The 9,130-nt window shown below is 38.9% G+C and overlaps 1 long non-coding RNA gene across 1 annotated transcript; it reads left to right on the top strand.

Moving 5' to 3' along the window:
- Positions 1,871–4,327, top strand: LOC107616556. Its single transcript, XR_001614556.2, has 4 exons — positions 1,871–2,173; positions 3,151–3,231; positions 3,477–3,626; positions 4,106–4,327. It is a non-coding gene; the product is annotated as an uncharacterized LOC107616556 (long non-coding RNA).

Genomic DNA, 9,130 nt, shown 5'->3' with positions numbered 1-9,130 from the left:
TAAAGAAGCGCTTATCGGGAGGCAACCCAATGTTATTTAATTATATCTATTTATTTTCCATTGTTATTTTATGTTTTCTTTAGGTTGATGATCATGTGAAGTCACAAAAACAACTGAAAAATCAAAAATAGAATGAAAAATAGCATTAAAAATAGCTCCCCTTGGAGGAAGAGTTTACTGGCGTTTAAACGCCAGTAAGAAGCATCAGACTGGCATTTAACACCAGAAAGAAGCATCAAGCTGGCGTTAAACGCCAGAAACAAGCTACAGTCTGGCGTTTAACGCCAGAAACAAGCACCAACTACCCCTATATAAACCCCTTACCACTCCTTCATTTTCACACATTACAACCACTACTTTTACCCCTTGGTCAAACCACATATCTCCCTCCATCTCCTCCATTTTCTTCTTCTTCTACTACTCTCCTTCTTCTTTTGCTTGAGGACGAGCAAACCTTTTAAGTTTGGTGTGGTAAAAGCATTGCTTTTTGTTTTCCATAACCATTAATGGCACCTAAGGCCAGAGAAACCTCAAGAAAGAGGAAAGGAAAGGCAGTTGCTTCCACCTCTGAGTCATGGGAGATAGAAAGATTCATCTCAAAGGTCCATCAAGACCACTTCTATGAAGTTGTGGCCAAGAAAAAGGTGATCCCTGAGGTCCCTTTCAAGCTCAAAAGGAGTGAGTATCCGGAGATCCGACATGAGATTAGAAGAAGAGGATGGGAAGTTCTCTCCAATCCTATTCAACAAGTCAGAATCTTAATGGTTCAAGAGTTCTATGCAAACGCATGGATAACTAAGAACCATGATCAAAGTATGGACCCGAATCCAAAGAATTGGCTTACAATGGTTTGGGCACTACAACATTTTGGGTCTATGGCCACGGTTTTTTTGGTCACGGTAAAAAATCGTGACTATAGACCCTCTATGGTCACGGTTTTTTAAGGTGACAAAAAAAAGCTATGGTCACGATTTTTTTGGAAATGGTGACCATAAAGTACCTATGGTCACGGTTTTTTAAAAAATGGTGGCCTAAAAGGGTCTATGGTCACGGTTTTTTACAGTGACCAAAAAGGGTCTATGGTCACGGTTTTTCAGAAAAGGGTGACTTAAAAGGGTCTATGGTCACGGTTTTGGGGGGTGGCCTAAAAGGGTATATGGTCACGGTTTTGGGGGTGACCTAAAGGGGTCTATGGTCATAGTTTTTTACAGTGACTAAAAAGGGGCTATGGTCACGGTTTTTCAAAAAAGGGTGACTTAAAAGGGTCTATGGTCACGGTTTTGGAGGTGGCCTAAAAGTGTCTATAGTCACGGTTTTGGGGGTGGCCTAAAGTGGTCTATGGTCACAATTTTGGGGGTGGCCTAAAAGGGTCTATGGTCACAGTTTTAAGGGTGACCTAAAGGGGTCTATGGTCACGGTTTTTTACAGTGACAAAAAAGGGGGCTATGGTCACGGTTTTTCCAAAAAGGGTGACCTAAAAGGGTCTATGGTCACGGTTTTGGGGGGTGACCTAAAAGGGTCTATGGTCACAGTTTTTGGGTGGCCTAAAAGGGTCTATGGTCACAGTTTTGGGGTGACCTAAAGGTGTCTATGGTCATGATTTTTTACAGTGACCAAAAAGGAGTCTATGGTCACGGTTTTGAGAAAGGGTGACCTAAAAGGGTCTATGGTCACGGTTTTTTACAATAACCAAAAAGTGTCTATGGTCACGATTTTTCAAAAGGGTGACCTACAAGGGTCTATGGTCACGGTTTTAGGGGTGACCTAAAGGGTTTTATGGTAACAGTTTTAATCATTTGAGTTTAAATTAATTAAGATTTTCATGTATTTTTTATAATTTTAAATATTTTATCTTTTAAAAATTTTAACAAAACACAACGCGCACACACGTTCAGAAAAGGAAGAAAACGAGAAACAGGGGGAGCTCGAGGGGGAAGAAGAAGGGAAGGAGAGGGAGAAGAGCGTGCCGACGTCGCGCCCAGCTCGTCGCCGTGAAGCTGTCGCCGCTCTCATCACGGGCCGTCGCTCGTTGTCGCTGCTGGGTTCTTCGTCAGCGCTTGAGGGTGAAAGACGCGCGTGAGAGAGGGAGGAGCCGCGCTGCTGCCGTTGTCCATCCCGCCTCGCCACCTCTTCTTAACTCTCTTCTCCGGTCGTCCTCTTCTTCTCTTCTCAGGTAAATAATTAGTTATTATAATGAATTAATGTTCTCATTAGGGAATAGAAATTTTGATAACGAGAACTTCTGATGTTGGGTAAAAGTGTTGATTTTGATTATTAGAACTTTTGATTAAGAATGTTGTTTTTAATTTTCAGAACTTGTGAATATTAGGGTCGTTGATTATTGTTCTATATAGTATTTTTTCTGAGTTGTTACTTGTTTTTTTTTACTTGTTCTGATTAGTAATTTAGGATTATTGAAACTTCAAATTATTACTTGTATTTGTTTTTGATTTGTTCTTAATTTAGTTGATATTTGCCAAAGATATTTGCCTCTTCGTTAAACAACACCATTATACTTTGTCATAAATCATGTTCCTGAACCAGAATTATTATTCTTCACCTTCATACTTGCCATCATTTGCAGGTTCCTTTTTCTTTCTCAATTTATGGATTTATTTCACAAAATTCACTTTACAAATTGCAATATCTCTGCAATTTGATTCCAAGGTTCCAGAAATAAAAAAAAAAACACATCGTTATTATGGCTTCTTACACCAAACCCGAGGATGATCAAGTTCATAATTTCCTCTTAAAAGTTCTTTGTTTTCTTCACTCATTTTCAGCGTTTTTCACTTTACCTACTCCCAATTTTGCTTATCTTCCATGCCTCAACACCGGCCACTTGAAATGTGGGCTTTCAATTAGTTTTATTATTTTTTAATTCACTCACACACCATTTCAAGACAACAGTTACACAATCTGAGGTGTGAAGCTTCACATAGGTTCTAGTGCTAACTTGAATAGGTCATGTTCTGCATAGTTATTAATTGCTTTGTTGTTTCTATTATTTTGTGTCAAAGTGTGATACTTTACTGATTAATTCTCATTTTTGGGATGTTTCAACTATTGTTCTTAATATTTTCCTTTCATTATTTTTTTTCTTTTTCAAAATGTTAGTTTGTCTCTTGATACTTCATTTTAATTTGACAGGTTTTGGTAGAGCAAAAGTCGTCTACAAGGGTTATCATACTGAACGGGACAAGACAATTGAATGCCCTCTCTTTTTATATGGTACAGTAATCCACTATGATGTTGCACAATGCATTATCATCTGAAATTAAACACTTATTTATAGGGCAATAACTTGCTGAAATGCTTTTTCTGATAAATTGTTTTCACTCGAATGTTACTAGAAACACTTGAACCTTTGAGCTGAGCTTGTTTTTTAAAATTATCATCTTTGATTGTTAAATTTTTGTATAGACTTGTAAGTTATAATGTTTTCTAACCTTTTATCAATTAATTTGATGTGGCAGAATGGGGATTCCAGCCATGCTTTGAGGATCTTTGACGAGGAGGCACAAGCTATGCAATCGGTTAGAAACTCAAGGCTTGAGCTGCAGAATTCTACTGCACTTGTGGAAACCATCCTTTCATCAATACATGGGCAAAGGGAACGCTTGAAGGTATTTTCATTCTTCCCTTGCCTTCCTTTCATACATTTAATACGATGATGATATACCTGATCCATGGCCAGAAAGATATGAAAGATAGGATCAACAAACACTTAGATTAAAACTATTGTTTATGTTTAGCTATAATCTCCTTTTTTTATTATCTGTTATGAATGTTAGATTATATGTATTAGTATACTTTTTGAACTTTCACGTAAACAACTAGTTTTTGAAAGATGTTTAATGGAACGGCATAACAAGTTTGAAACAGACATCTCATTTACTTTTTGTATAGTTATATATAGTTGTCAAAATTGTTGTTTACATAGCACTCTTTGAAGAAATAGTTCATTTTCTTGCAGATTTCATTTGTGACTAATAAGTTGGTTTTGAACAAGTGTAACTTCTATCTCTTCTTTGGTGAAAAGCTAAATTTAAAATGTTGCTTTAGATTTTGTTTCTAGCAATGCTAACACTAAATGATTCTGCAGAGTGCTCATAGGAAAGCATTGGATATGCTGAACACATTGGGGATGCCAAATTTTGTTTTGAGGCTAGTTGAGCGATGTGCTAAGCACAGTGGGGATGATATGAAGAAAACATTTTTCATAGTAATATGAGATGAGATGGGTCTCATATATATATATATATATATATTGATGTGTTATGTATTTTACATGAAATGAATAAATTACACTGTATTTTTATTTGTGTTGTTTGGACTAAAAACATATCCAGTTTATAATATAAATTTTATTATTTAGATTTTTTGAGTTTTTCATTTTTAGATTTATTTTTTGATTATCATAAATTTGGAATGTGATTATGCTTTTAAAAAATAAATCTTATAAAATAAAGTAAGCTATGGTCATGGTTTTTTAAATAGGGTGACCATAGATAAGCTATGGTCACAGTTTAAAGAGGGGTGACCATAGAGTTATGGTCACGGTGAAAACTGTGACCATAGATAAGGCTATGGTCACGGTTTTAAAGAGGGGTGACCATAGAGGCTATGGTCACGGTGAAAACTGTGACCATAGATAAGGCTATGGTCACGGTTTTAAGGAAGGGTGACCATAGAGGCTATGGTCACGGTAAAAACCGTGACCATAGATAAGGCTATGGTCACGGTTTTAAAGGGGCTGACCATAGAGGCTATAGTCACGGTGAAAACCGTGACCATAGATAAGGCTATGGTCACGGTTTTAGGGGGGGTGACCATAGAGCTATGGTCACGGTAAAAACCGTGACCATAGAGCTATATACCGTGACCATAGATAAGGCTATGGTCACGGTGAAAACTGTGACCATAGATAAGGCTATGGTCACGGTTTTAAGGGGGGGTGACCATAGATAAGGCTATGGTCACGGTTTTCACGCGTGACCATAGATTAACATATGGTCACGGTAAAAAAACGTGGCCTAAAGTGTCAGATTTTAAAAATTGAAACCGTGACCATAGAAACCGTGACCATAGATCAAAAAACCGTGACCATAGACCTATGGCCACGAGAGAATAGGCCACGGTAAAAAACCGTGACCATAGGTCCAAAACCGTGACCATAGATCTATGGTCACCCTTTTTACTAGCTATGGTCACGGTTTTTTACCATGACCATAGGCCTTTTTTTTTGTAGTGGGGGGAAATACTTAGATTTCAGTCCAGAAAATGTAAGGTTGGCGTTCAACTTGCCAATGATGCAAGAAAACGCACGCCCCTACACTAGAAGGGTGAACTTTGATCAAAGGTTGGACCAAGTCCTCTTGGACATATGTGTGGAAGGAGCTCAATAGAAAATTGACTCAAGAGGCAAGCCGGTTCAATTGAGAAGGCATGACCTTAAGCCTGTGCCTAGAGGATGGTTGGAGTCCATCCAACGGTCTATCATTCCTACTAGCAATCGGTCTGAAGTTACTATAGACCGGGCTATCATGATCCATAGTATCATGATTGGGGAGGAAGTGGAAGTTCATGAGATTATACCTTAAGAACTCTACAAGGTGGCTGACAAGTCCTCCACTTTGGCAAGGTTAGCCTTTCCTCACCTCATTTGTCACCTCTGCAATTCGGCTGGGATTGTCATAGAGGGAGACATCCTCATTGAAGAGGACAAACCCATCACTAAAAAGAGGATGGAGCAAACAAGAGAGCCCACTCATGGACCTCAACAAGAGCATGAGGAAATTCCTCATCATGAAATCCCTGAAATGCCTCAAGGGATGCACTTTCCTCCACAAAACTATTGGGAGCAAATTAACACCTCCCTAGGAGAATTAAGTTCCAACATGGGACAACTAAGGGTGGAGCACCAAGAGTATTCTATCCTCCTCCATAAAATTAGAGAAGATTAAAGAGCCATGAGGGATGAGCAACAAAGGCAAGGAAGAGACGTTGATGAGCTAAAGCACTCCATAAGATCTTCAAGAGGAAGAACTAGCCGCCATCACTAAGGTGGACCCGTTCTTTAATTTCCTTGTTCTTTATTTTTCTGTTTTTCGTTTACTATGCTTTATGTTTATTTATGTTTGTGTCTTTATTACATGATCATTAGTGTTTAAGTGTCTATGTCTGAAAGCTATGAATGTCCTATGAATCCATCACCTTTCTTAAATGAAAAAATGTTTTAATTACAAAAGAACAAGAAGTACATGAATTTCGAATTCATCCTTGAGATTAGTTTAATTATTTTGATGTGGTGACAATACTTCTTGTTTTCTGAATGAATGCTTGAACAGTGCATATGTCTTTTGAATTTGTTGTTTATGAATGTTAAAATTGTTGGCTCTTGAAAGAATAAAGAAAAAGGAGAAATGTTATTGATGATCTGAAAAATCATAAAATTGATTTTTGAAGCAATAAAAAGCAGTGAAAAACAAGGCTTGCAAAAAAAAAAGGCAAAAATAAAAGAAAAAAAAGAGAAAGAAAAAGAAAAGCAAGCAGAAAAAGCCAAGAGCTCTTTAAACCAAAAGGCAAGGGTAAAATAAAAAGGATCCAAGGCTTTGAGCATTAATGGATAGGAGGGCCCAAAGGAATAAAATCCTGGCCTAAGAGGCTGAACCAAGCTGTCCCTAACCATGTGCTTGTGGCGTGAAGGTGTCAAGTGAAAAGCTTGAGACTGAGCGGTTAAAGTCGTGATCCAAAGCAAAAAGAGTGTGCTTAAGAACCCTGGACACCTCTAATTGGGGACTCTAGCAAAGCTGAGTCACAATCTGAAAAGGTTCACCCAGTTATGTGTCTGTGGCATTTATGTATCCGGTGGTAATACTGGAAAACAAAGTGCTTAGGGCCACGGCCAAGACTCATAAAGTAGCTGTGTTCAAGACTCATTTAGCCTTTGCTTGGATAGTTTATCTAGAGTATTAGACAGGTGTGTTAGTACAAATCTTGTGTTGAATTTTGAAAAAAGTCACTTTATGGTAAGACAAGGAATTGTACTAGGACATGTTGTGTCTAATACTGGCATTTCTGTAGATCCAGCAAAGGTGGATGTTATTTCTATAAACCCCTCCTCCGTGAGGGAAGTCCGCTCGTTCCTTGGCCATGCAGGTTTTTACAGGAGATTTATTAAGGACTTCAGTAAGGTAGCATTGCCTTTATCCAGATTGCTGCAGAAAGATATTGAGTTCGAGTTCAGTGAGAGCTGTCTGCAAGCATTTGATAAGCTGAAGATCGCCCTGACTCAAACTCCAATTGTAAGAGGACCAGACTGGAGCCAGCCATTCGAAATTATGTGTGATGCTTCCAACCAGGCAGTAGGAATGGCGCTGGCTCAGCGCGAAGGTAAGGATCCTTTTGTGATTGCCTATGCATCTAAGACTTTAGACGCTGCTCAATCTAATTATACTACTACTGAAAAAGAGCTTCTTGCTATTGTTTTTGCTCTGGAAAAATTCCGAGCCTATTAACTTGGTACTAAGGTAGTAGCGTACTCAAACCATGCAGCTCTAAAATATTTACTAGCTAAAAAGGAGTCCAAACCAAGGCTAATACATTGGATACTGCTGCTGCAAGAATTTGATTTAGAAATTAAAGATAGGAGTGATAACCAGAATTTAGTGGCAGACCACCTGAGTCGCCTTGAGCACATTAAGGATGACTCCACTCCTATAAAAGATAATTTCCCATTTGATACCTTACAAGCAGTATCTGAAGTAGTTCCTTGGTATGCACCTGTAGCTAATTATCTAGTTAGCCACACCTTTTCTCCAAATTTTACCAAGCACCAAAGAGACAAGCTGAAAAGCGAGTCCAAATATTATATATGGGATGATCCATATCTATGGAGGTGTGGTGCTGACCGGGTAATTAGACGGTGTGTGCCTCAATCAGAATTCCAGTCCATTTTAGAGGCTTGCCACTCATCTGAGAGTGGAGGACATTTTAGCTCTCAAATAACAGCTAGAAAAATTCTAGACTATGGATTCTAGTGGCCTACTCTCTTTAAAGACGCTACTGAATTTTGTAAATCTTGTTCTCCATGCCAAAGATTTGGTAATATATCCAAGAGGGATGAGATGCCTCAACAGATTATGCTTTTCTGTGAAATTTTTTATGTTTGGGGCATTGACTTCATGGGTCCATTCCCAAATTCTAATGGTTACCTTTATATACTGTTAGCTGTAGATTATGTTTCTAAATAGGTGGAAGCAATTCCTACCCGCAATGATGATGTTAACACTGTTGTTTCCTTTGTTAGAAACCATATTATTTGTCGCTTTGGATCACCACGAGCAATCGTGAGCGATCAAGGCACTCACTTTTGTAACAGGAGACTAACATGATTACTGAAAAGGCATGGGATAATTCACAAGGTAGCAACAGCTTATCATCCCAGACCAATGGGCAAGCAGAAGTCTCTAATAGAGAAATTAAGCGTATTCTGGAAAACATAGTAAAACCTCATAGGAAGGACTGGAGTGCCAGGCTACAAGATGCACTCTGGGCATATAGAACAGCGTACAAGACACCCATTGGGATGAGCCCCTTCCGCTTGGTATACAGAAAGGCTTGCCACCTCCCAGTAGAGGTGGAACACAAAGCTTTCTGGACTATGAAGGAGTGCAACATGAATCCTAAGAAAGCTGGTGCTGAAAGAAAACTGTAACTAGCAGAACTAGAAAACCTTCGCCTAGAAGCATATGACAACTCTAGACGTTACAAGGAGAAAATGAAGGCTGTCCATGACAACCATATAAAAATGAGAGAATTCAGACCAGGGGAGTTAGTTCTTCTATATAACTCTAGACTGAGACTTATGTCAGGTAAACTGAGATCAAGATGGGAAGGCCCCTACAGAGTAGAAAAGGCAGAGCCATACGGAGTTTTTCACCTGCGTCATCCTACTAGCTCCAAATTTCTGAAGGTCAATGGACATCGCCTGAAGCTTTACCATGGTGAGAAGATGAAGAATCGTAAGGAACTAGAGGTCTTCCTCTTGGAAGACCCACCGATAGAGGCAGAATGAGCCTAACGAGCGTCCAACTTAAGGACATAAAAGCAAAGTGCTAGGTGGGAG

This window comes from Arachis ipaensis, chromosome B09, assembly GCF_000816755.2.
Source record: "Arachis ipaensis cultivar K30076 chromosome B09, Araip1.1, whole genome shotgun sequence".
Lineage (NCBI taxonomy): Eukaryota > Viridiplantae > Streptophyta > Magnoliopsida > Fabales > Fabaceae > Arachis > Arachis ipaensis.
Note: the sequence above shows the minus strand (reverse complement) of the source record. Positions and strands in the feature narration are given on the sequence as shown.